This window comes from Halichoerus grypus, chromosome X (assembly GCF_964656455.1).
Source record: "Halichoerus grypus chromosome X, mHalGry1.hap1.1, whole genome shotgun sequence".
Classification (NCBI taxonomy): Eukaryota; Metazoa; Chordata; class Mammalia; order Carnivora; family Phocidae; genus Halichoerus; species Halichoerus grypus.
The window spans coordinates 32716237-32743040 of NC_135727.1; positions in this window are offsets into that span (position 1 = coordinate 32716237).

Here is a 26804-nt window from a genome sequence, read left to right on the forward strand (position 1 = left end):
CCATCCAAACTTTATGCTCCTTCCATCTCCCATATAATCCTGGGACAGCGATACTTTAAGCGGGTTCCCCCCACCCCCGCACCCCAGCTGTCATTCAACTTCCCCAGGTGCAGGCTGCTGGGGGGGGACCAGTGCTCATGATTATTATTCTAACCACCCGAGATGACACTTCTTCGAAAAATGTAATCAGGATTCTTCCAATGTTCTATTTATTTATTTATTTATTTAAGTAACACCTGTCTGGCAGTTGTCACAACCCATTCAGAGCTTTTTATTTAGAAATAATGATAAACAGCTTAAATTCAGCCAGAACATTTCCAAAGAGAAACTATATATTTGATGGCTGATAACTGTGGTGCACTTTGTAATTATAGAAAGTAGCCGTGGCCCAGGGCCCCGTCTTTATAAAAGAGGCTGTTTTATGCATCCAGAGAGACAGTTTTCCAGATAGCAAGACAGTTTTCCAGACAAATAACCCAAATCGATTTAGCCACTTCCCCTTCAAGGGACAAAAGAGAAATTTCTCTGGTGTTTCAAACCTAGCTGAAAGCTGTCACAAGTCCATTTGAGAGCCAAACTTAGGACAGATTGTGTGCACCCAAGCAATCAATTTCAAAAGCCCGCTCCCCCTTCCTCTGAAAGCTGTAAGCTGTACACTGGCTTTTGTTCTATTACTCTTAGGTGACGGTGTTTGCATTAGTAGCAATATTTTTCAGTAAGAGTTACCCACATACAGATTTCTGAAAGCTTTCAGTTTGCTGCTGCACATCTCCCCAGAAGAAAAGACTTCAGGGGCGCCTGGGTGGCTCAGTCGTTAAGCGTCTGCCTTCGGCTCAGGTCATGATCCCGGGGTCCTGGGATCGAGCCCTGCATCGGGCTCCCTGTTCCACGGGAGGCCTGCTTCTCCCTCTCCCACTCCCCCTGCTTGTGTTCCCTCTCTCGCTGTGTCTCTCTCTGTCAATTAAATAAATAAAATCTTTAAAAAAAAAAAAAAAGAAAGAAAAGACTTCAGCTGTAGAGCCCACCAAGGTGTGCTTTGGGGAAAGAGCGGCGGCAGTCTGGGGAAAGAGACTGGCCAAGGGCCCCAGCAGAAAAAGCTCCGACTGAGTGTTCAGATACCACAGTACTCCCAGCTAAGAATCCATTTTCCCAATGGGTCAATCAAATAGAAATATCCTTATTCGAGAAACAGCGCCAGAGAGCGTCAGAGAGCCAGGCGGATGTGTTGGAGTCGTGCAGCACAGAACGGGATAGGCACTTACCCTGGTTCAGTCCGGCCCAGGAGACTCCTCTATGCAATGCAGAGGGAATAATAGCCAATTCGCATGATTATATCACTGAATATTTGTAATGCCCTTCATATTTTTTTCAGTCTCACCACATTCCATCCCTATGTAGGAAAGGCCAGCCAAGCTCCATTCCCAAAGAAGAGAAAAGTGAGGCTCCAGAAGGATAATGTGCACTCTACAGGTCACACCATCATAGTCCCCCAAAGATTCTGAGCTCATTGGGGGCAGAGACTCAAACTTGCCTCGCTGTTGTGCCCCCAGAGTGCTTGTTGCTATGTAGACAACCCCTTTGTTGTAGAAAGGAGGACCGCTCACAGTCACCCAGAAAGCACGATATTCATTCGAGAAGCAGTAATGATGGATTTATACCAGAATTATGTCAGGGTACTCCTCTAATTCATGCATCTGCTTTCCTCTCTTCAGTACAGAAGGATGCATCTTGACCGTTTGGGAAAGATAGAGAAGTGCCATCTCTACTATCCAAATTCGAGATGTGCTTAAATCAGATACTCCTTCCCCCCCCCCTCCCATGGTAACCTCAGAGTAGAACCAATTTCACAGAGCAGAGACCTTGATGAATGAATGAAGGATCAAATTAACGTTGCTTTCCCAGTGCTGTGCTGTTTGTTCATGCAGCCCCTCAGTCCCTTTTTCTTGTTGAACTTTTACTCATCGTTCTAGTTCTATTGGAATACTTCCTCCCTCACTGAGGCTTTTCTCTTTTCCTCCATCATCCCTCCCTGCTCACATCCCCCGGCCCTGCCATCAGTCTGATCTCTCTCTCTCTCTGAGTAACATGGCCCTGTGCTTCTATCTAATAGCCCCTATATCTGGCCTTGCATTAGAGTTATATGGGGATTTATACCCAAATGCTAGATTGAAAATTACTTGATGGCAAGAACTAAAACTGGGTCTCTTTCACCTTTGTGATTTTCACAAAATCTCCTGAGCACATAGTAGGTGCCAAAAGATCATTGTTGAATGTAATTGATTGTGATTGCAATGCTAAACTCACTATTTAATCTAGCCCCCATTTCCCTTATTCTAGATTTGCCAGGCCTTTATAGTTTCCTAGCCTTTCCCTGTCACTGTATTTATCTCCCGTTGCAAACCAAGAGAGAAAAAGAAAAATTATAAACATGACCCAACACTTGCAGTTTCTGTCAGTCTTTTTTTTTCTCAATCAAGAGATTTTCTTTTCTACATGATTAATTTCTCCTCTCCGACCCTCCGAAGCCCAGAGTTATCCCAAAAGTTGCCTTGCATCTGTTCGCTTAAGAGAATACATTAATCACCTTAGCAACGTACATTTGTAAGTATCTAGAGCCACATGTCTATGTGTGAATTTCTGTGTACGCATACATATTTCTCTTATCAACCCCTACCTTCTATGTAAAGTGATTAAATTCATTTCCATAAATACCCATGGGGAAATGGGTTTTCTGGTACCCTGTGGAGCTCAAGGAAGAAATACTTCTCAGGGGCACCTGGATACTCACTGACTGCTTTTTCACCCGGGGTAACATGTAGACTCATGACATTGAGTTCAGTTGAAGAAGCAGGAGAACCTCGTGTTTATAAAGTGCAAAGGTTATTTAATTCTTCCTGAATGGTGATATAAGCCACACACAGAAAAGGGATATGGTGCAGCACAAAATCAGTTTTCTTGCACCCAGAAACTTTGTTTTATTCAAGCAGGATTTCCTATTATTGTTTGCCTAACATTAGGGACTCAAAGAGCTAAAGGAGTAATGCTGCTTTGCTCCGGCTCTTGTTAGGTACCACACTTGTGCTATATTTGTGGATCTTTGGCTAAATAAATCAAGAATTTATGGGGTGCCTGGGTGGCTCAGTCGGTTAAGCATCAGCCTTCGGCTCAGGTCATGATCCCGGGGTCCTGGGATCGAGTTGCGCATTGGGCTCCCTGTTCGGCAGGGAGCCTGCTTCTCCCTCTCCCTCTGCTTCTCCCCCTCCCCAGTTCGTGCTCTCTCTCTCTGTGTCAAATAAATAAATAAAATCTTTTTTTTAAAAAAGAGAATTTACTGTGTGTGTGTGTGTGTGTGAGAGAGAGAGAGAGAGAGAGAGAGAGAGAGAGAGAGACAAAGAGAGAGGGAGGGAGAGAAGAAGCGAGGGAGGGGCTGGGGGAAGGAAAGAGAAAAAAAAAGGTCTTCTCCAATCTGTAACACACCTGAAGCAGTGCAATAGCTCATCTATTCTACTAGATGGTAAATTCCTAAAGATTAAGGTCTTCATGTTTCATCCTTGCAGCCCTTATATTACCTGCATAGTGATTTGTACCAGCTAACGTTTGATTAGCGGGTTAAATGGATAAAGTGAACTTCCAGCATATGGCTTCTATATTAGTTTCCTATGGCTGCTATAACCAGTTACTACTAATTTAGGGCCTTACAAACAGCACAAAGTCATTATCTTATAGTTCTGGGAGTCAGAAGTCAAAACAGGTGTGGCTGGATTAAAATGAAGGCGTCAACAAGGACGCCTTTTCTGGAGATTCCAGGGAAGAATCCATTTTCTTGCCTTTTCCAGTTCCTGCCTGCATTCCTTGGTTCCTGGTCTCCATCCTCCATCTTCAAAGACAGCAATGGCCAGTCAAGACTGCGTCACATTGCAGCACCCTGGCCCACTTCTGCCTCCCTCTCCCACTTGTAAGTAGTACGCTTGTGATGCCACTGGGCCCACCTGGATAATTCAGGATACTCTCCCCATTTCAAGGTAAGCGGATTAGGGAACTTAATTACACTCACCTTTTCCAAGTAGTATAACATAGGCCCAGGCTCCAGAATTTAGAAGAGGAAATCTTTTGGCGGGAGGGATTATTCTGCTTCCCACAGCTTCTTTTCAAAAGACCATTTTTAAAAACTGTTACACTGCTTTAAAGCATTTAGCAATATAACAAATTCTTGAAAAAGGAATTATACAGTGTTTTCCTTTCACTTTTTGAAAAAGAAGTCCAGCCTCCTGCCATAGATTTTTCTTATCCAAATAAGTAGGAAACAATGGAGACTATATGGGTTCTTGCTAGCAGGGCCATTTTTAAATAAATGACTGAGGTATCAGTTGGCCATGAAATTGCATGAAACTTTCCAGGGCAACTTGAAGCTGTATATATAATTTTCTTATGTTTGAATTTACATAATAAATGAAAGTTAGCTGAAAAAAATGCCCATACAAATGCCTGGATTTGTCTTTGTGGAATTTCAACCTACTATCTTCTTCTAATTCTCTCATCAGAATGCTTAGGATACAAACTGAAAGACATTCTGTTAAGGGTACACTGATATTATTTTTGCTAATTAGTCACAGGCCCAAGACGGTACTGATGCTGTCCCCCAAGTGCAGAAAAATAAACTACTTTCTAAAGGACCCTAAAAAGTACTGTTGAGTTGGAGTCAAAATTAAACTTTATATATAGACTACTTTAATTTAGCCTTCTGGCCTTTCACGTAAAGCCTCACTAAATCATCTGTAATCAGAGATAAACAGAGAAGACTGTACAAACCACCTTGCTTATACAAAAGTAATGGATAAACAGACTTCCAGTTAAATACAGCAAAATAACCACGTGAATTTATCTTGTTTCCCTCCCAAACCCTTATCAAAATGGCAAGGATAGCAATAATGAAAGGTATTAACCCACAGGGACTAAGAAAATAGGAGAGGAGACAACAACAGACAAAAGATTTCAAAAGATGTTTAGAAAAACAAAAGTGGAAGGACAAGTACAAGTCAATTCTACAGAGTAAAGGAATTTATAACCTAAGTCCCTGCAGAGGGGAAATAGCAATGAGACGGGACCCCTGTAGCCCTGCAGAAACTGAGGGGTGAAGGCACCACGTACTACAGAAGGTAGGGAAGTGGCACGGAATGGAAACAGAATGATTGGTTGAAAGATAATCTACAGAGTGCTTGGACTCACTGGGTTCCCTCTTCTGATTCACACAGATGGTGACTACCTTTCCTTCTCCAATAGGAGACAAGAAGTTTAGTCTTTGGAAGAACTGAACTTGGGGAGGTTCCAGACTCCAGGATGAGAGTGTAGAACAGGGATAAAGCATGGAACTGAGAACAAGGAGATTAAGAGAGAATCTCATATGTTACAGTGGGATCCTCATTCCTTCCCTATACCATGTTCCTAGACACAGCCAAGCATATACCATTACTGTTCTGCTCAGGATAAAGAATTAGACAACTGTGCTTGGAGAAACTAAGGTCCTTAGAGAAAAAGGACTCTGATATTTTGGGTGTCTTTGTGAAGAGGCCCACTTCTGCCTGATCCCCATTCAAGCAAACCCACCAGTCAGCAAGCCACAAGCCTTCACCTCACATTCACACACAGCTTCTAATCTCTTTTATCATGGATCACTGTTATACTGCCAAGAATTGCCAAGAAATTCTCCAACTTGAGAGAAACCTTAAGAAAAGAAGGTTTATAAGAACTTGAAACTCTCCATGTATCTTAGGTTTCATATGCTTCATCAAAGTGAGGGAGTAAACCTAGAAAGATGAGAACTTAGGAAAGAGGAATCCAACATGGAATGATGAAAGGAGGTTATAGGTCAAGAATTGTGTCCCAGGCCTAGAGAGTAGAAGTAGCCATTCTAGATTGAAACAGGATGGTTCAGGGTGCTGGGAAAGAGGCCTACAGGGCAAAATGAAATGGTAGATTTTTGGTAACTTTTTCTAAGTATTTGAGTAGTTGTAAAAAATATTGATGGGCATTTGATAATGCTGGAGGGTCATTTGGGGGAAAAGTTAATGTTAGGCAAATGAAAACAAATGAAAAAGAGTATTAGTGACCAAAAATTGTAAGAGAAAAGATATGGAATCATGGTAGACAACTTTTGTCTACCAAAGATGGTAGACAACTTGGTTCAACAGTGCATAGTATTTACATAGGCATGGCATTTTAAATAATAACAGAAGTGGATGTGTGTGAGAGAGAAAATAGCTTAAATTTCTCGTCTTCCATTAAAAGAAGTTAATAGACAATGTGTAATGTTGATAAACCAAGAAATTGTATGGTAGCTAGGCTTATAGCGTTGATCGGTTCTCAATGTATGCAGATGCCAAATCACTATGCTATACACGTGAAACTAATAGAATTTTGTGTGTCAGTTATATTTCAGTAATAAAAAGAAGTGATGATGAGCAGCGTAAAACAGAAAAAAAAAAGGAAGAAATTGCAACAAAAGCATATCATTTAGAAATATGGAGATAAATACTAAAAGAAATGGCTGAAAGTTTCAAATGGGACTGAGGAGTGCAGAAATAGGAACACAGGGACTGCTTTTTTCAATTTAAACTTAATCTTTTATCTACCTGTATTACTTTGGTAACATTAAAAGTTTTTTAAGGGGAACGAAGGAAGGACAGTAATGAAGCAAAATGAAATGAATTGCCAAAGAAGCAGGAAGTGAATGTAATAGTCTGGATGTATCTGAAAGAAAGATCTTTAAAATGAACAGGAAATCAGCCTGTTTTGCCTCAAAAGTGTTGATAGGGATAATGCTACCAGCCAAACTGAAAAGGTGCTTGATTATGCTTGCTTCCTACTATTCTCTGGGGCTCATTTGGGGGGCTTTTGACAATGATGTTAAGAACCATCCATATCCTGGGGTGCCTGGGTGGCTCAGTTGGTTAAGCGTCTGCCTTCGGCTCAGGTCGTGATCCCAGGGTCCTGGGATCGAGCCCCGCATGGGGCTCCCTGCTCAGCGGGGAGCCTGCTTCTCCCTCTCCTCCCGGCTAGGTTTGCTATCTCTCTCTTTCTCAAATAAATTTAAAAAAAAATCTTAAAAAAAAGAACCATCCATATTCTAAAATAGATGTTTCTGAATAAAAGTGGCATTCTCATTACTAATAAGGAGCTACTTTTCACTTATGGAGAAGGAATGCACTTTGGATTGTTTTAACATTGTTATGGTAGATGCAGGCAATTTACCAGATATTTGGTCTAATTACCTTGGGGCCCGGCACGTATATTTCCGAGAGACCTAGCTCAGGTTAGGGAGTCCTGCCTAGAGCCATGAAACAGGGCTGAGCCAACTCACCTCACCTGAGGGAAATAAATTCAAATCCTTTGCAGAGTGTTGTACCATTAAGAGCCAACCTGTACTCCCCAATGATTTGATTTTCAAGCTATCTGCTTCAATAAACCATTCCCCCTACATTATTTGTGGGTTTACTTTGGTAGACTCAACCAAGAATTCAAGACCTTGTCTTGTACCTGTGTGTTTCTTGCTTACTAATTATTCTGGTAAGGCTTCCATATCTATCTGGGTTAGAGAAATATTGCGTGGAAAAGTCCCTTGAACGGTAACCATATTATAGTTCTGCTCCAATTCAATTCTGACATGTGGAATTCCAGCCCACTCCCTGAATGGCATTGTACGGGTCTTTCATACTCTGATTTATGGCTCTCAAGATGCTTCTCAGTTTCTTCTTTTCTGATGGGAAAACAAGACTTACATTTTTCATATGGTTATTACATTGAAATTACCATCAGAAAATTAATGCATTTAATAACTGTCAAAAAGAGGATAAAATGTGTCTGAAACATGAAGACAACTATATTTATGACTCTCTTCAACCTCTTAGAGGCATCAGATAACAGGATAAATGTCATTATGATTTTGATCCAGGGCACTCTGTCATTTAAAATTTAGGCGGAAAAAAGATGTTCTTTATTCAGCCAGAGCTGAGAGTGTCATCATGAATAAAGGTCATTTACTTTATGTTACTTTTAATTTGTTCAAGGTTGAAGATCTCTGCATTTTGAGCATTGGCAGGAAAATGCACTTCTTATCTGGGGTAAATTATAAACAATGTTGCACTATGAAGGGATTAAATAATCAGATCTTAAAATCTGGACAGGGTTCCTCAGAGTAGGGAGATCAATTAATTATTGATAACGGATTAGGCCCTTTGACCCTTTGTTTTCCCATCCCATATTTTAGAGACAGCAGAGTTTCCATTCCCGTTATCCAATTGTTGCTACTGGAAATAGAAAGGACCACTCATCCTTTTCATCATCTTCAGCAAAATGATGAGGTCAGAGAAGTTTGCCTTGTGCTCCACACAATATACACTCAAGATTTCTTGAGGGTGTACTTGGCAACAACAGGGACGAGAAGATTCTGCCAGCTTCCTTTGCTTGGGGCACTCAGTGTAACTTTTCTTTCTCCGTGACCCTGAAGAAACCCTAGAGTATCTGCGCCCCAAGACTTCTAAATTCTGACAGGAACTACTCACAACAGTGTGGCCTGCTGGTGCATCCGGGGTTTACCTTCTGTGGGTCAGGGCTAGGGGAACTTTCTTAGTACCAGCTCACTAGTATTTGAGCCACTTATAAGACTGAGTCCTTAGCCTAAATTTGCTGTTGGGGTTGAGTTATAGGCTCTTCCAGATAATGCCACTCACAAGGGAGTGAGAGAGAGAGTGCGTGTGTGCATGTGTGAGTGAGTGAGAGAGAGAGAGACTTGTAACCAAGGGGTTAACGGCAAAAAAAAGTGAAGCTGCAACTCTTTTTCCCATTTCCGCCCCTTCTCCAAATGCCATCTGCCACCACATTCCCATGAGATAGTATCCTTGCCTGACACCATGATAACCAAGTGTTCACTTAGTTGCTTGCAGGAACTCAAGTTTCCATCAAGGAGCTGGCAGGCACCAGTTGGGACCACTGACCCCCTCTGAGCTCAGCAAAGTGAGATTAACCCTCCTTTACTTAGTAACATCCTTTATCTGAATTTGAGTCACTAGCCCTCTCCTCCTCACCCAGACCCTTTTTCACCTGCCTTTAAAAACTTCCTGACTCAGGGCGGGCGCCTGGGCGGCTCAGTCGGTTGAGCGTCGGACTTGTGATTTCGGCACAGGTCATGATCGCCTGGGCAGTGGGATCGAGCCCCGCGTCAGGTTCTGCACTCAGCGGGGAGTCTGCTTGAGATTCTCTCTCTCCCTCCCTCCTCTCTCTCCAAGAGGCCTTTGGGACAAACCATTTCCCTTGTGCATACCAAATGTCTCAGTGATGGGCCCCACTGCGTGTCTGGCAAACTCGGCTTGGGTCACGTGTGTTTGGAGACACCTCTCCCGCATCCTGGCTGTCTACTTATTTTCCCAAACTGCCTCATGGCCCTCCTTTGCCCTTTACAAACCTGGCTTTGGCAGCGGCAGAACCGAAAAAGTGCTCTTAGAAAATCCAGTAGAGTTTCTGGCCTATCCGGAGGGCTCCTCCCTCTTTTTGTCACCTTCTGTGCTCCCAGTTCCCTTTCGGCCTAAACCAGGTTTGTCCCGCTCTGCACCCCAGTGCCACCCCGCTGTGCCCTGGCGCCACATGATGAAGGCCACAGCAGCCCAGTTTGGTTTTAGATCTTGGCCAAGTCAGAGCCCCGGCCTCTGCACACACCCAAGGGGGACGAAAAGAAACTTCATGGAACTTAATTCCAAGCTTCTGTTAAAATAATTTTTTTTTCTGCTTCTTTGAGTTCCAATTTAAACCCAACCATTCTTTTTTTTTTTTCTTCTTAAATTTACACTGCCTCAACTTCTTAATACATCTTTTCTTAATTTCCAGGACTTCTGGTTGGAAAAATTCACAAGTATCCAGTATGGAATTTTTCTCTTTATGTGGTTCATAAATCCTTCTTAATTTTGACTCACAAACTCCATTTTTCATCTATAGTTGCCATTGTTTCAAGTTTTCCTTCCCTTCTCATCATACAGAGGCCAAGAAGTTGTATATCTTGGATGATCTTTCCAGACTATCCTGTATGGCACATTCCTCTTTCTGTCTGGTACTAAGTCTCTCAATTTCTCTCTTTCTCATGAAACAACGAATGCATGACTTTCTGTGTCCCCTTAACCTGCCTCTACTTTATCTTACTAATTTAGCTGTTAAAATCATCAACAAAATAAGACAAAGCCTCTCCTTTCTGTCCTTATTACACTTACGCTGTATCCCTGCAAATAGTGAGTGTTTATCCCAAATGACCAGGTTAGCTATAAAGAAAGCATTTATTTGGGGTAGTGAGAGAGAGAGAGAGAACAAGTGAGTGAGCTTTTGCTTTATTTAGAACAAGAATTCCTTCCTCATACTCTTCACTGAATGAGGCCAAGACCTCAGGGCCAGAAATAAATAAACAAAGTCAAACTAAAACCGAGTTTTCCATGGGAACAAACTGCTTTGAGGGTATTTTGGAAGACCCATAAGAATGAGCTCAGACAATAGTAAATCCAAAATATAATCCCCTCTTGGAGAAGTCATGGCTTAAGAAACTCAACTTTCCATGGTCAAGAAACCAGGCTTTCCATGAGAAAAGTTAGTCTGTGCTTCCTTTTCCAATCTAGACTAATAGCACAGTACATCGTCCTGTGATCCAGCTCCCCAAATGTGCCCCAAAGTCTGTTGTCCTGTGGATGGGAATTAGACATACTCGTGTCCCTGGAGAAAATAGCTAGAGCCAAAAGGAGGAAAGGACAGGGAGGCAGATTTCGGGCCAACATAAAGAGTGACTTTGGAACTGTGAAAAGTTGCCTGACAATCAAACCGGCTGCCCCAGGAGATAGTGTTTGAGTAGAAGCTAGATGACCTTGCCAGAAATGTCATCAGAAGGACTCAAAGATAAATGCGGTGGGGAGGAGCCTAGGATTTTTTCTGACCCCTAATAGTCCATGATTTTATCATTTTCTAAATAGTCTCTAGCAAGTGTGTATCTGAATATGTTCTTTTATTTATTTTTTTGAAGATTTATTTATTTTTGAGAGAGAGAGAGAGAGAGAGAGGGCAGGGGAGGGGCAGAGGGAGAGGGAGAGAATCTCAAGCAGACTCCCCGCTGAGCACAGTGTGTGATGTGGGACTCAATCTCACGACCCTGGAGATCATGACCTGAGCCAAAATCAAGAGTCAGATGCTCAACCGACTGAGCCACCCCGGCGCCCCTGAATATGTTCTTTCATACCATTGCCCTCCATCCAGGCATTCCTACTTAACCTGCTTTTCCCTATAGCTCTTCGGCTGGGTCAGCCCTGGGCCTGGCCCCTGCACTAACAGAAAACATAACACGAAGTTTCCTGGCTGGGATAGGTGTTCACACGAAATTCAAACGTCCTTTGTGCTAGCCCTCCAGGTTGTTTTCCAATCCACTTTGCCCCACTCTGCTCCTTCACTGTCTGAGGCTCTTCTGAACTTGGCCTTTTGACCGGCTGCCGGCTTCGCTTTTCAGTAGGTTGGTCCTCCAGGTTTTTGCTTTCCCCCAGATTGCTGACTCCTTGCCCTGACCTTTGATTTGCATGAGCTTCTGGACTCCTGATTTCCTACATCATCGGCAACATTGAAACATGTGGGTCCTTAAAACAAATTACGGAAGTTTAAATCCAGGCTGCTCTGCCACTGGCCAGCTCTGTGACCTTAGACAAGACAGTTGTCCTCTTAGGATCTCAGTCCCTTCTTCTGAAATGTAGAGGACCGAGGCATCGCCTAATTAATTGGGTTGTTTGAGAAAAAATAATTAAGAGGCCAAGAGCATCACTGATATTTAAAGACATCAGACACACTCCAGGAAATGCCGGAGCAAACCATTAGCAGAGATCTTGTGGGGTTGCTGCAACATGACTCCTTCAACCTCAACTCCTTAACGATGTTCTCCTCGGGGTTCCTTGTGGATGTCTCAGTCACCACCCGGGTCCCTGGAATGATTTTTGTTTTTCTGTATTACCTGCCCCTTGAGCCTCTCCGAAAGAAATTTAAAGTGGCTTATGGTAAGACAGACATAGGAAAGCGGCCCTATACATATCTTTTCTTTTTCCCTGGCACATGGCCTCTGAGATGCAGCATAGCCGAGTAGGGGGGATAAAGGTAGCTTCTGGAGTCAAGACTGCCTTTTTTTTTTTTTTTAATTAAATTGTATTATGTTATGTTAGTCACCATACACTATCTCATTCATTTTTGATGTAGTGTTCCACGATTCATTGTTTTCGTGTAACACCCAGTGCTCCATGCAGTACGTGCCCTCCTTAATACCCATCACCGGGCTAGCCCATCCCCCCACACCCCTCCCCTCTAAAACCCTCAGTTTGTGTCTCAGAGTCCATAGTCTCTCACGGTTCCTCTCCCCCTCCGATTTCTCCCCTTCATTTTCCCCTTCCTTCTCCTAAAGTCCTCCGTGCTATTCCTTATGTTCCACCAATAAGTGAAACCATATGATAATTGACTTTCTCTGCTTGACTTATTTCACTTAGCATAATCTCCTCCAGTCCCATCCATGTTGATATAAAAGTTGGGTATTCATCTTTTCTGATCCATTGTATATATGGGCCACATCTTCTTTATCCATTCCTCTGTTGAAGGGCATCTTGGCTCTTTCCACAGTTTGGCTATTGTGGACACTGCTGCTAGGGAGTCAGACTGTCTTAATTCAAATCCCACCTAACCACTTACTGGCCATGTGAGCCTGGCCAGGTCACCAACTCTTTCTGTGCCGCCGCTCCCCCAAATGAAAGAGAGATGATAACCCTAGCACCTACTCCATAAAGTCTATTCATGGATGACATGAATGTATTATGAATTAATGAATCTGAATATATGAATGATGAATATATGAATTAATACACCTTAACACTATATTCCTGGCACCTAGTAGGTATTCAACTGATGTTAATTATTATCATTTCCTCCTGTACAAAGGGGATATGTCACACTCCTATGGATAATAATGATTCTTTGTAGGTTTGGAGGAAGACAGTATTAGATAATCCAGGAAAGGAATTTGACTTTGACTTTTGACTTCCACGTCCTCCTGTGGTGTGGCTAAAGTTATCAAACATGCAAATGAGAAGCGCTGACCTATTCAGTTGCTCATCCAGTTGCCTTTGTTTTCTCAGTCATAGCTTCTAGCCTGTCTCTATATTATTACTATTACCGGTAGTCCTGACACTGAGCTTTTGTAGGCTGCCACAGGGGACATGACCATGACTTTTAAAGGTCCTGAGCAGACACTACATTCACATAGCAACATTCAATTCCATATACACAGGCCCCAAACCTGGTGATTTTTATACTCGTGTCTGGAAAAGAGAAGCACATCAAGGTGCTCACTAAGTATTAGGAGTATTAGCCTAAAACACTCCAGACCAGGGAAGAAGAGACAGAAGCAGACAGGAGATAATCCATCTGGAGAAGACCATGGAACTCCCCACAGAATTCCATGGAAATTAGGAATAAACAGGCTATGGTTTCACAAACAATTTTTGCGGAGGAAAAACATTGATGGGGGATGACATCGGAAGGAAAGGAAGAGGACTTACTGAAGATATTTTTTTGAGAGTAATACAGAATTCTCAAGCACACTTAGAAATTCCCCATGTCCCGTATCTAGGCATAGCCTGGGAGAGTAGGTGGGTCAGGATCGCCAACTCACAGGTTCTGTTCCTGCTTCCCCCACACCTTAGACGTGTGACTCGGGGACAGCTTCTTGCCCTCTCAGTGCCACTTACATTCACATTGCTAAAAGAGGGAAAACCATCCTTTAGCCCCAAATCTGATCAAGGAACACGGGGAATTGTATGGGTGCTTGCCTTTGGGAGCAGCAACAGAAATATAAAAAAGGAGGTTGGGAGGGTGATCTTCATTTGGCAAACCTGTATATAGGCTGGACACCAGCCAGGATCCCTAACAATGACTTATTTGCTCATAATACGCTTCCTTCCAACAAGCTATTTTATAAGGGAAGAATGTAAGAAGTAATTAGGAGGCCAGAGTTTAGAATCAGATTCTGGATCTCACACTAACAAGTTGTATGACCTTGGGCAAGTTAATTATTCCTTGACTGACTTCATTTTTCTCAGTTGTGGAATGGGGAAAAAAACCAGGACCTACCTCACTGGGTTTCTACGAGGATTGAGGTAAAGCGTAGGAGGTACTGAGCTCAGCGCTTGGCACACAGCACATGTTGAATAAATATGACCTATTATTATAATTTAGCCTCACTACTGCACATTTGGGTGCATCAAGGGAAATAGAAGGAGATGAAGAGATGGGATGATGCAAACAAAGGCATGACACGAGTTGTCTCAGGGGGTGGGCTCAATGTCATTGTGGAGCATATGTTGATGGGGGCGGGTGTGAGTTGGTAAAACCAGGAAGGGAAAAGGCAACCATCAGAAGCAACTGAGGATGGGACTGGGTTCAGGCAAATGAAAGCTCCAGAGAAGTAGTTGGGGTGTTTGTTCTGGGAGACTGAGAGCGAACAGGAAGAAGGAATCAGTTCATAAGCACCAATATTAGCCAGAGTCCTAGCTTGAACCACATTCCTTATGAGAAGGCCCTCTGTAAAGGGGCGAGGCAGGCTGAAGAAGACAAGTCAGTGCAGGAGGCTGAAGAAAAACAGGCAGGCCCTGGCCCTCAAGGCTAGAGGTCTAAATTCATTCAATAAACACAAGTGGGGTATCTGTTACATGCAAGGCATTCTTACGGCCTCCGAAGACAGCAATATACTTCCAGAGGCTCTCTTGCTTCTGTGAGCTCCTCAAGCAAATCACCAGTCCTAGTCCTCTTCACTCATTCGCTTAATATTTATTGGAAAATCTGGGTGCCAAGTATTGTGGTAGAACCCAAATACACCAAGGGAAAAGAAAGGAAACAAAAAGCCTTCAGGAGCTGTCTGTTGTGCACCCCAGGTAAGGACCTACTTTGAGGATCACCCTCCCAACCTCCACTGGGTCCCACACATGGATAGTCAGATAGGCAGTCTTTCCATTGTTCCATCATCCACAGAACAACCGAGTATGCCTCTCAGGAGTCACAGAATTTGCTTACATGATCATCCAACTTGATTTCGAACATTGTTTTCTTAAGAGATACGGTTTTCCTCTGATTCAATTCCTACACTCACTTCTCACAATGCTGTTCCCAGAGCAGACATCTCCCTAGGTCAGGGGTTTTGTAACTCTGTTCAAAGACCTTTAAGATTCCTTAAAGAGGTTATGGTGTTTCTGAGAGTATTCAGTTTGAATTACACTAATCATATTGTTAAATACCTTTCAAAACATAGTAAAATTAAAAAACACTCGAATAAATATCAAATTGTAATATATTGGAAACCACTACAGTGTTAATTTGTGCTACTGGGCAAATTAGTTTTTAGTCCAGGCCTTGATTGATAGCTATTCCTACCATTTCTATTTAATTCAAGAGCCCCCAGAGATTGTAAGTTGAGCTATCCAAAACACTGCTTCTATTTGTAATTTATCTGTGTGAATTAGGAATGTCTCCACACTGTGCAACCAAAACCTTGTAGAAAAAATAAATTCAATACTGAAGCTGAACATAAGAATACAACTGTCACCCAGACCCCCATATTTCCAAGGTTTGTGTTTATCAAAACTCTATTCATGTGCTGATTATACCCTATAGTAAATGGTATAAATTTGAATTTAAAATATTTTAACATATGTTTACATATTACAGCTTTCTGTAAGATTCCGTTTGATAATGGTAAAACTTTCTGTTAAAAATAAAATTTAGAAACTGTTGTCCTAAGTGAACTCTGAAGCTCAAAGTTTAGTAGGGCGAAGTCAATTACAAGGCCTAAGCAAACACATGGCATCCCAGTGAGGAGCCTGCACCAGTCAGATGCCTGGAAAGGATAAGAAGCTATGTTTCCACGTCAGTATATCTCTTCAGGAAACTGGAGGACATTTCCATAGAGCTCTCCACATTGTTAAGGCTCTTTAGCCTCAAACATTTCTGTTATAGGTGCTGTCCATATTCATGACACGCTCTCTGCCCACTCCAACTACAATTGACTCTGTTCTCCTCTTACCATGACTATAACTACTCCACTCTGAAGCAGTAAATGGCTCAGAAGAATATTAAATACAGATTGGCCTGGATCCCCAATTCTACTCAAGGACGACTAAGTACCTAGGAGGCTGGGAAGAATATGGAGCAAAGTGCTCTACATCTGAGAATTAACCAGCCATTGCTATGCTTCACCCAATGTCCTTTAATCTGCCCCCCTAAAACCGAGCTCTTGCTACCTCACTCCGGTGGGATCTTCAGAGTCTTTCAAACTTAAGATCAAGCAATTTTGGTGCAACTCATTTCAGTAGTGAACTTCTCAACAGTGGCCCTTTCTTTCCAATCCTGTTCCCTGCAGACTCAACCGGGTCCACTGGCGGGCTTATTTGAAGAGTCCTTAGGTTTCTGTATTCCTGTCCCTGACTGGCTTGATTGAGTACTCTCTTGACTTCTGCCCTGAATTCTGCTCTGGCTCCTGCCCTCCTCAGTTTACCTCCCTTTTCCCTCTCCTGCGTTCTCTCGGCAAGGGTCCTAGCCCAGCTCCCCATGTTCTCGTCTCTCCTCTGTCACTCCAGGATTCCCAGTATACCTTGAACAATCTACCTCTCCAATGATCACACCTGCCTTAGTCCACACAATTTGGGGCTGAAAAGAAACAAAAGCTGATATCCAATTCTGCTTTGTGATCATCTAGAAGGATGAAGATGATTCCGTCGTTCATGAAAATTGTCAAGTGAAAGATGGTGTGCAGATACCATCTTTCTTTTTTTTAAAGATTTTATTTATTTATTTGACAAAGAGAGGAGAGACAGTGAGAGAGGGAACACAAGCAGGGGGAGTGGGAGAGGGAGAAGCAGGCTCCCCACCAAGCAGGGAGCCTGATGCGGGGCTCAATCCCAGGACCCTGGGCTCATGACCTGAGCCGAAGGCAGACGCTTAATGACTGAGCCACCCAGGGGCCCCAGATACCATCTTTTTAAACAATAATTCAGACTGCCGGTTTTCTTGATCCTGTAAACATATACCAACAAACCCAGCAAAGATAAGAAGAAAACCGTGGTATAGTTAACAGTTCAAATAAATCCCTCTGAGCCTGGGGCCTTTCAAACATTCGTGATTTTGCTATTGACGTGCAGTCAGGTGTCTCTACTTTCTGCTTCCTGTTAACTGCATTCTGCTTTTTTTTTTTTTTGGAGAATTTCCCAAGTTCCCTTTTTTTTTGGAGAATTTCCCAAGTTCCTTTCCTTGCCTTATTCTTTTTCTAAAAACCTGATTATCATTTCAGTTATACCTGCAAGCAACTGATTGTGTTCCCTCCAAAGCATAGCTGGAAAAAGGAGGTGGGCGGGTTCGGGGTCCCTCCCTGCCTTTCCCTCCACAGATACATTTATCCCAATGAAATCACATTAAAGTGAGCATCAGACGCAATCTTGAAGGGGCAGGGCAGAGAAAAACTTGCAGTTTAAAGGGTTTGTGTAGAAATTGGAAGGGAAAAAGGCCTTGGGCAGGGGACGGTCGTTTAGGGGGGAGGCTTCAGGTGCAGACAGTCTGTATGTAATTCTCAGCGAAGGAGTTCTGTCTTCCCCACCATCACACAGCCCACTGCTTCCTCAGTGGGCAATCCACTGCCCTGCCCACTTAGCAGAAAAGGAATCTATAACTGGGGGAACTCTGGTGAAGTAAAAGCCCCGATAAATTATGATACATCTATATAATGGAATACTGAGCTGATATTAAAAGAATAAGGTAGGTCCATATGTGCCAATGTAAAAAATTTCCAGAAATTATTGCAAAAAAGTGAAAGGAGGAAAAGGCTTAGATCTGTAACTTTTTCATGATACAATTTATGTTTTATTTTTTTTTTATTTTTTTATTTTTTTTAAAGATTTATTTATTTGACAGAGAGAGATAGCGAGAGAAGGAACACAAGCAGGGGGAGTGGGAGAGGGAGAAGCAGGCTTCCCGCAGCGCAGGGAGCCCGATGTGGGGCTCGATCCCAGGACCCTCGGACCATGACCTGAGCCGAAGGCAGACGCTCAACGACTGAGCCACCCAGGCGCCCCACAATTTATGTTTTAAAACTCTGAAGACTATAAACAGTATGTGAAGACAAAGGTGTTAAAAAGAAGTGAAGATAAGGCCAGCAGGATACACACTATTAATGTTGGCTACCTTTGGGAAGCGAAGTTGACAAGTGTTAATGGGGCCTTTCATCTCTCATTTTGTATACTTTGGAAATTTTTAACAATGAATGAGGATTGTTTTTGTAACTTACAGAGGAGGGGAAAAAAATGAAGGTGATTTCAGGACTAGAGATGAGATCGGTGTGACCCACATAAGCCTTGCCCTTGAACTCTCTATTCTTCTCATCCACCAATACAAATTCAAAATAGCTTAGGCTAGGGAGGGTCAAGTCAGTTCCTCAATGAGTCCAAACTCTCACACATGCTTTCCTTTCAGCCTAGAATACCCTTCTTCCCCTCCTTCCCCATGGTTAAGTTCTTCTTATCCTGCTGTTTGTGCTTAGAGGTCACTTCTTCCAGAAAGATACCCCCACATGCCACTCTGCACCATCTTCCTCCATTCTCCCACTCATCCCCCTGCGAGGCAGGGCTGAATCAAGGATCAGGTGCTTGTCAGTTGGCCCAGTTAAATGCCTGCCCAGTGAAAAGGAGCAATGATAAAGGAACTATCAGAGAATAGTTACACTTCTAAGGTGAGTTGCCTCCAAATGGCTGGTCTTAACAGATACATACCAAGCTCCAAGAAAACCTGGACTTTCTCCATCACAGCACCTACCGTTCAGCATTGCGATCATCTGCTTGCTTATCTGTATCCCTCACAAAAATACAAATGCTATGGGACCATAAGAAAAGACTGCTTGCCCTGTAACTCAAGAACTAGCACAGTAGATGCAAAATATTTGTCTTAGTTGGAGCTGCTATAACAAAATACCATAAATGGGGTAGCTTACACAACATGTAGTTTCCACAGTTCTAGAGGTTGGAAGCCAGAGATCAGGACGCCAGCGGTGTCAGGTTCTTGGTGAGGGCCCTCCACCTAGTGGCAGACGGCTGACTCCTTGTACCCTCGGGAGGTGGAAAGGAAGCAAGCTCGATCTCTGGTCTCCGTTCATAATGGCACTAATCCCATTCGGGGCTCCACCCTCATGACCTAATCACTTCCCAAAGGCCCCACCTCCTAATATCATCACACTGTGATTAGTATCTTAACATATGAATTTGAGGTGTCAAAATATTCGGTCTATAGCAATATTTTTTTTAAAGATTTTATTTATTTATTTGACAGAGAGAGGCACAGCGAGAGAGGGAACAGAAGCAGGGGGAGTGGGAGAGGGAGATGCAGGCTTCCCACCGAGCGGGGAGCCCGATGCGGGGCTCGATCCCAGGACCCTGGGATCATGACCTGAGCTGAAGGCAGACGCTTAACGACTGAGCCACCCAGGCGCCCCTGGTCTATAGCAATATTTACGCATGGAATAGATATATACATCGCAAAGGTCAGTGACTGACTTCAAAGAAGAGAGTTTGCAGATAGAAAAATCTCGTATCCTTTTACCCTAGGAATGTAGATTTTCCAATCATAAGACTGAGAGAACCAAGAGGAACAATTACAAGTGGCTCTCCCTGATTAGGCCATCGCCTTGACATAGGGCAGGGTTTCTCAGCCTCGATAGTATAGACATCTTGGGGTGTAGGGGGCTGTCGTGTGCACTGTAGGATGTTTAACAGCAGCAGCCCTGCCCTCACGCACTAGATGCCCTTGACACAACTCCCCAGGTTGTAACAACCAGTCTTGCCAAATGTTGCCCAGGAGGCAAAAATCAATGACATAGGGTTTTCACATGTATAATTGAGCAGGGCTATGTAAAAGCGATGGCACTTGCACACTCAGATGCAGTCCCTTTTCGATGTATGATTTGATCTTTACAAGCAGAAGGGCTCCAAATGAGTGATTATGATTACTGGGCAGGTAGGTTTTAGGCCAGTAGTCTTAGCTTAACTAAATGACACAAACGTTAATATATAGTCAACCTTTACTAAGCAGTCCCAGGTTTGAAACTCAGTTCCAATTATTCTCAAGTGATTCTGAAGGTTCATGACACATAGTCATCTGTCAGTGTGCTGGGGCATGAAATTGTACCATGTACTCTCTGTGGCTGGTGTGTGGAGGTGAGTTACTTAGCTAGTGAGTGAACCTAGCTGATCATCCACCACGGACATCATTTTCTTTTGCTTTAAGTGCCCGCATCGTAACACGGCTTTGTTGTTCTCTATTGGAAATGGAAGACAGTAATTTTTTAAAATTGGGCGGGTGGGGGGTGGTAACTTTCTTGTAAAAAGGCTGTACAAAGAATGCCAATTTGCAGTAATGCTGATGAAAGTGAAGCAATCTAAGAGTATGGTGGCTTATATTATTGGTAGAATTTAAGAGCTTTATGAATTATTTTAAACCTGTATTTATAGGATTGTTATAGGCCCAAAGGGTTCCCTTAAAATTTTCAGTCATACTTCAGTACATTTCATAGGGATATTATATCCTATAGTGGTATTTATAAACTTGGAAATCTGCAAAGATCTTAAGACATGACCCTCAAGAATTTCAAGGAACTCTGAAAATTTAGAGGTCTCAGATGTGCCCCTTCCTCCTATACCCAAAATCAAATTGCAACCAGCTGGATGACTGCTTGTCTCCGTAATGACATCAAGTCCTCTTCCCATTTAAATGAGCAAATATATTCCCTATGTGATATCCAGATTATGTAACTCCCCTACTCTCAAGCCTGTAACATACCACCCCTACAGCGTGTCGGATCCAAACAATAATCTTGTGTATGGGTGAACTTTTAGGCTCTTCACCAAAAGGCTATGCTCTATGACTTAGCATCTCTCATTTTGCTGAATATTCTCACTCAGTTCTTCACCGTGGCCTCCTTTACCTAAACCTAAGTTCTTTCCTGGTACTTCCACATTGTCCATCAGGCCAGGAGAATCCAATGAAAGTGTCTTCTTTACTTCCTTTCTGCCATGTCATGTTATTTCTTGCCTTAAACATTCTACTAAAGATTCACTACCGTGAAAATGCCATGTGGTATAAATGAAAAGAACATAACTTGAACAATCAGGCAGTCTTAGATTTGAATCCATCTCTGCTCCTCACCAAATGTGTGAGATTGAGCAAATTACTTCATTTATCTCTACAATCAAGTTTTTTTGGTGATAATCATGAGAATTAAATTTATCACTTGACCCCTCCCCCCCACACACACACTTGCCCCTCAAACTGGCTGCACTTTTCATTTTCCCTACCATCCTTATTTCAGTCAATGGCACCCAGTATTTGATTCCAGAAACCTCCATCACAAAGTCTTATCAGTTTTATGACCTGTTATCTCTCATCCACATTATTACCATTCTTCCTTCATGTCTTGCCTATATCGCAGTAGCCTTCTAAATGGTCTTCCTCCTTTCATCCCCCACACTCCCCATCAATTCCCCTCATAGTTCCCAAGATGATCTTTTTAAAAAAAGATGAATTGGATTGTGTTTAATTATCTGCTTAAAACCTTCCAATGGCTTCTACTTGAATTAAGATACAAACCACATTTTGTATTATGACCTTCAAGATCCTATTTAATTTAGCCTCAGACTACCTCTCTGACCTTATTTCCTGTCACTTCTCTATATTTCACACCACTAACTTTCTGTTCCTGGATGATAACTGGACTCCCTGCCTCCACTCTTGCCCACCTTCAATCCATTCTTCACACAGCAGCCAGAGTAACCTTGACATGCATAAAAAATAGTGAAGATATTTCTATATCTACCAATTCTATCTCTAAAACATACCTTGAGTTTACGCACTTCTTTTCATTTGTACCCTGATTCAAGTCATTATCATCTTTCACAGAAATTTCAACAATAGATTCTTAACAGGTCTTCCTGCTGCTTGACTTGACCTCTACAAGTCATCTTCCACACAGCAACTTTTTTTTTAAGTTCTATACAATTATCCCTCTCTCCTATTTAGGACCCTTCAGTAGCTTCCCATTGACTTAAAATAATCATACAGTTGAATGGTTAACAAACTGGTCTCTGGAGAAAAACTGGCTGGATTTTAATCCCAGCTCCATTACTTAATAGCTATAGAACGTTGGAAAAGCAACCTCTTTGAGACTCCATTTACTCACCTAAAAAGGGGAACAATAACAGCCACCTACTTCATAAGGTTATCGTAAATCTTACACAGAATACACATTCAGGAAATGTGATTTGTTATTATTGGGGTCAAATAATTCAAAACCTTTAAGTAGGGCTTGCAGAGCCCTGTAAAATCTCACTCCTATTTATCTTTCTGGCTTCTTCCTTTGCCATTTCCCCCTTTGCTCACTGTGCTCTACCACTTTGGCTGTCGTTCAGGCTCTCAGAGTAAACCAGTAGTTCTCACACTTTAGTTTGGATAAGAAGCCTCTGGAGGGCTTGTTAAAACACAGATGGCTGGGCTTCAACCCCCCAGTTTCTGCTGATTCAGTAGGTCTAGGGTAGGGCCTGAGAATTGGCATCTCTAACAAGTTCCCAGATGATGCTGATGCTGCTGGTCTGGGGACTACACTTTGGGAACTACTGCAATGCTTTTTCTTATTGCTCAAGAGCCTTCAAACACATACAAACCTTTAGTCATACAGCAAGTTTAGACTTTAAAAGTTGTCCCTATGAAAGCCTTCCTTTGACCTTCCAGACTAGGCTAAATACTCGATATGTTTTTCATAGCATGCATAATATTTGTAATTAGTTTGTTTGTTTATTTATTTATTTATTTGACGTAAGAAAACATATGTCAGACTCTCTCATGAAGGCAAGGACTCTGTATGTTTTCTTCAAGTCTATACCTCCAGAACCCTGGTGCATTGCTTGGCCCTCAAAAATTTTTGTTGAATAGATTTTTAATAAACAATTGTAATCTATATATAAAAAAAACAATGGTTAAAGTTTACTCAGTGATGCTGTTTCTCTTCACAAACATACAACTTTCTTCATTTTTTTCCTGAGGCTAACACAGCTTGTCTGTAGTTTCTCCAGTCACTACTTTATTGGCTACAGATTCTTCAGATTCTCTCCCCACTTCCATGTCCCCACCTGTGCCCCAACCAAATACAGCGCTTTCAATTTAAGCTATACCTTAAAACCACCTGAAGAGCTTTACAAGCAATACCAGGCAGGTCCCACCTCTGACTAACTACATTAGCATTTCTACATTTTATTTTTTTTTAAGATTTTATTTATTTTTTTTGACACAGAGACAGTGAGAGAAGGAACACAAGCAGGGGGAGTGGGAGAGGGAGAAGCAGGCTTCCCGCGGAGAAGGGAGCCTGATGCAGGGCTCGATCCCAGGACCCTGGGATCATGACCTGAGCCGAAGGCAGACGCTTAACGACTGAGCCACCCAGGCGCCCCTGCATTTCTACATTTTAAAATGGAATTTCTCTATATTTAAAAAATATCCACAATAAGAGTTGAAAAACACTACACATGAATGAGCCTATCTCTAGAGGTTAAAGTAGTTGTGTACAGGTTGATGGTTCTACAATAATACTAAGCCCATGGCTGGTATTTATCTGATACACTCTGAGAAAGTAAGCATTTATTTTGCTGCCTTTATTACGTTACAAGCTCCTAGATCTGTGTTTCTCAAACTGTGCTCTATAAACCTCTGCATCAATATGGCCTGGTGTTCTTGTCAAAAATTCATGTTCCTTGGAGCTAGGGGGAAGATGGCAGAGTAGGAGGATCCTAGGTTCACCTCATCCCAAGAGTACACCTAGATAGCACCCACATCAGTGTGAATAACCCAGGAAACAACCTAAAGACTGGCAGAACCAATTCTCCTCAGCTAAATGTAAAGAAGAGGCCACATGGAAGAGTGTAGGAAAGGCAAAGACATGGCCAGGAACCAAATGGACCCATGGGACAGTTCACGGGAGGGAGGGACATCACAGACATGGAGAGGGGAGAGGAGCAGAGCCCACACCAGGCACACCAAGCATGAGGGACCCACACTGAGAAGACTAATCCCCGTAACATTTGGCTTTGAAAACCGGAGGGGCTTAATTTCTTGAGCTCTTATAATCAGTGGGGCTTAATACCTGGACATTTAAAAAATCAGTGGGCTCAGCTCTGGGAGAGCCAAAGGGTGATGGGAAACTGAGTCCTCACCCTTGAAGAGTCAGCACAACAAACAGCCCCACTGAGATAGAGCATACAAACAGCAGTTTGAAAGATGCCTGGGTGTATGGCAGCGATTTGTTTGCTAATCTCAGGGTCTGTGCTGGAAGGACAGGGATCTTTGAGAGACTTCTCCAAGAACAAAGGAGCTGGTGGGCATAATTTCCTCCCCCTGCCCCCCCCCCAGCCTAGATACACCAACACCTGTGGGAACCAATGCAGCATGAACACCCTCCACCTAGCTTATTAACAGTGGGCCCCGCCCCTACAAATAGTAGGCCCCCAGGGCTCTCCACCAGATAGTTTTAATTCAATAGGTTTAGAGTAGAGCCCAGAAGTCTCAATCTTAGTATGTCCCTTCACATGACTCTGGTGTAAACGGTGGCTGAAACACACATTGACAAATAATATCAACATCTGGTCCACTTCATAAGAGGTCAAGGGATGTCTAGTTTGCAAAAGAGGAAACGTATTGGGAGTGGGGAGTGGGGGTGGGTGGGCACTGGAGAAATGGCCCTGGGAGAAAAAAGAGCTCAGTAGGTCGAAGTCTCTAGGAGGTCGATTTTAAGGAAGAATTTTAAAGGTTGATTTTAAGGAGGAATTTAAAAACCAAAACTTTTCAAAAGAATCGGCTACCTGAGGAATTTGTGAGTTTATTTTACTGGAGATGTTGTAGTAAAAGTGTCAGATGCATTTTCTGGGCTGTTGAAAATCATTATTTCTCAGTATAGATAATGATCCACTTGGATCGTAATCATCTAAGGGTAACTTTCATTACTGTAGCTTGGGCCCCATCCAAAAGTTACTGAATTAAAATATCTGGGGATTAAGCCTTGGGATGTGCATTTTTAAGAAGATACCCAAATAATTCTGATATAGTTGGACAATGGGTTCATGCTTCAAGAAAAACTGGTTAGGGGGTTAAATGCATGTGCTTTGCATGAAATGGAATTTAGTTTAAATTTGCAGACACAGATCTTTTCTAATCCATTGGGAGTAAATTCAATAGGAGATGAACAAGAGATTGGGGGAGATAGGAGCAGTCTTAGCGCATCCTAGATCAGTGTTTGTCCCATATGGTCACTAAGCATTTGTATTTTTTAATCTTCCCAGCGGATTCCAATCCACTGCAAATATTGAAAAAACACTGTGCACATGAATATGTCTATCTCTAGAGTTAAAAGTAGTTAAAGACCACCTGTATCAGAATTACCTTGGGAAGATTATTAGAAATGCACATTGCTGGACTTTACCCAAGCCCTAATAAGTCTAGATTCCTGGGAGAGAGGACCCAAGAATTTCCATTTTAAACATGCTCCTCAAGTTATGTTTATAAAGGCTAAAATGTAAGAACCACAGTTCAATACGTAATTGTATGTCTTCAGCTTCTTTTGTTTCTCTTCTCAGGGTTTAGTTGCCTTTGGTGCTACAAAGTGAATTCAGTAAATTTCATTGACAAATTGAGTGGTACGGCTGATAGTGTCAAATTGTATATTTTACCAAACATAATTATTAAATGAGATTTTCATTTGCTTCTGTTTACAGTCAACAAAAGGTCTACTAAGGAATTTATTCAAGAGGAATAAAATAAAATATACCCAGAAGTTTTTCTTCTTTAAAATAATTAAAGCATGTTTTAAAAGTGTGGGTTTAGTGGTTGGGGGATGTGGATATATTTAGTTTTTCAAATTCTTAACTCATCTAGTTGAAAACAATTTCTAGAAATAAGTTTGTGTAAAGGAGGTAGGGATAAAACCCACTGTGACATTTAAACCATAAAACAAATGTCAAATTTAGCAGCTTATCTGGATGTTGCTAAACACATGGGTATTTTACATCAGATTTTTTTCTATACAGATGTTTTATCAATATATTCACCTAGTCATCATAAAGTACTAGATGCAAGATTGCTATAATGTCCTAGTTATTTAACTGAAGCACTTTAAAAATAGATATATTTTCCCACAGAATACTATAAATAGTCCAAAATCATTTCTAAAGGAAAAGATTATCTGAAGACTTTGGGAATATCATTATCATAATTATTTTCTGTTACTGTTTATAATTATAGTCTCTTAAACTGTTTCTAATATGTTTCTATGGACTTTCAGCACATTTTAAAATACAAATGAGCTTTCCCAAGAAAATGCTTACTCTTGCAATCATAACTTCAAATTTACATGTTCAAAGATACATCCAACGATCTTACTGCCAACTTCTTCCTTGCCCCGGCATAAACCTTGGAAGGACAGACTTGGGAGACCGGGGATCAATGAACTGTTTTAGGCCTTTCCCTTACCCTACCTGCCTGTCATAGGGCAGATGGATAGCCCAAGAGAATCATCTCTGCCTCAAGCCTGCCTTACCAATATAACATTCTTATCACAGTCTTGACCTCCTCAAATATATCATCCAATGCTTGCTGAGTTACATATCTGCCCCTGTGTGTCTCTGTATGTGATC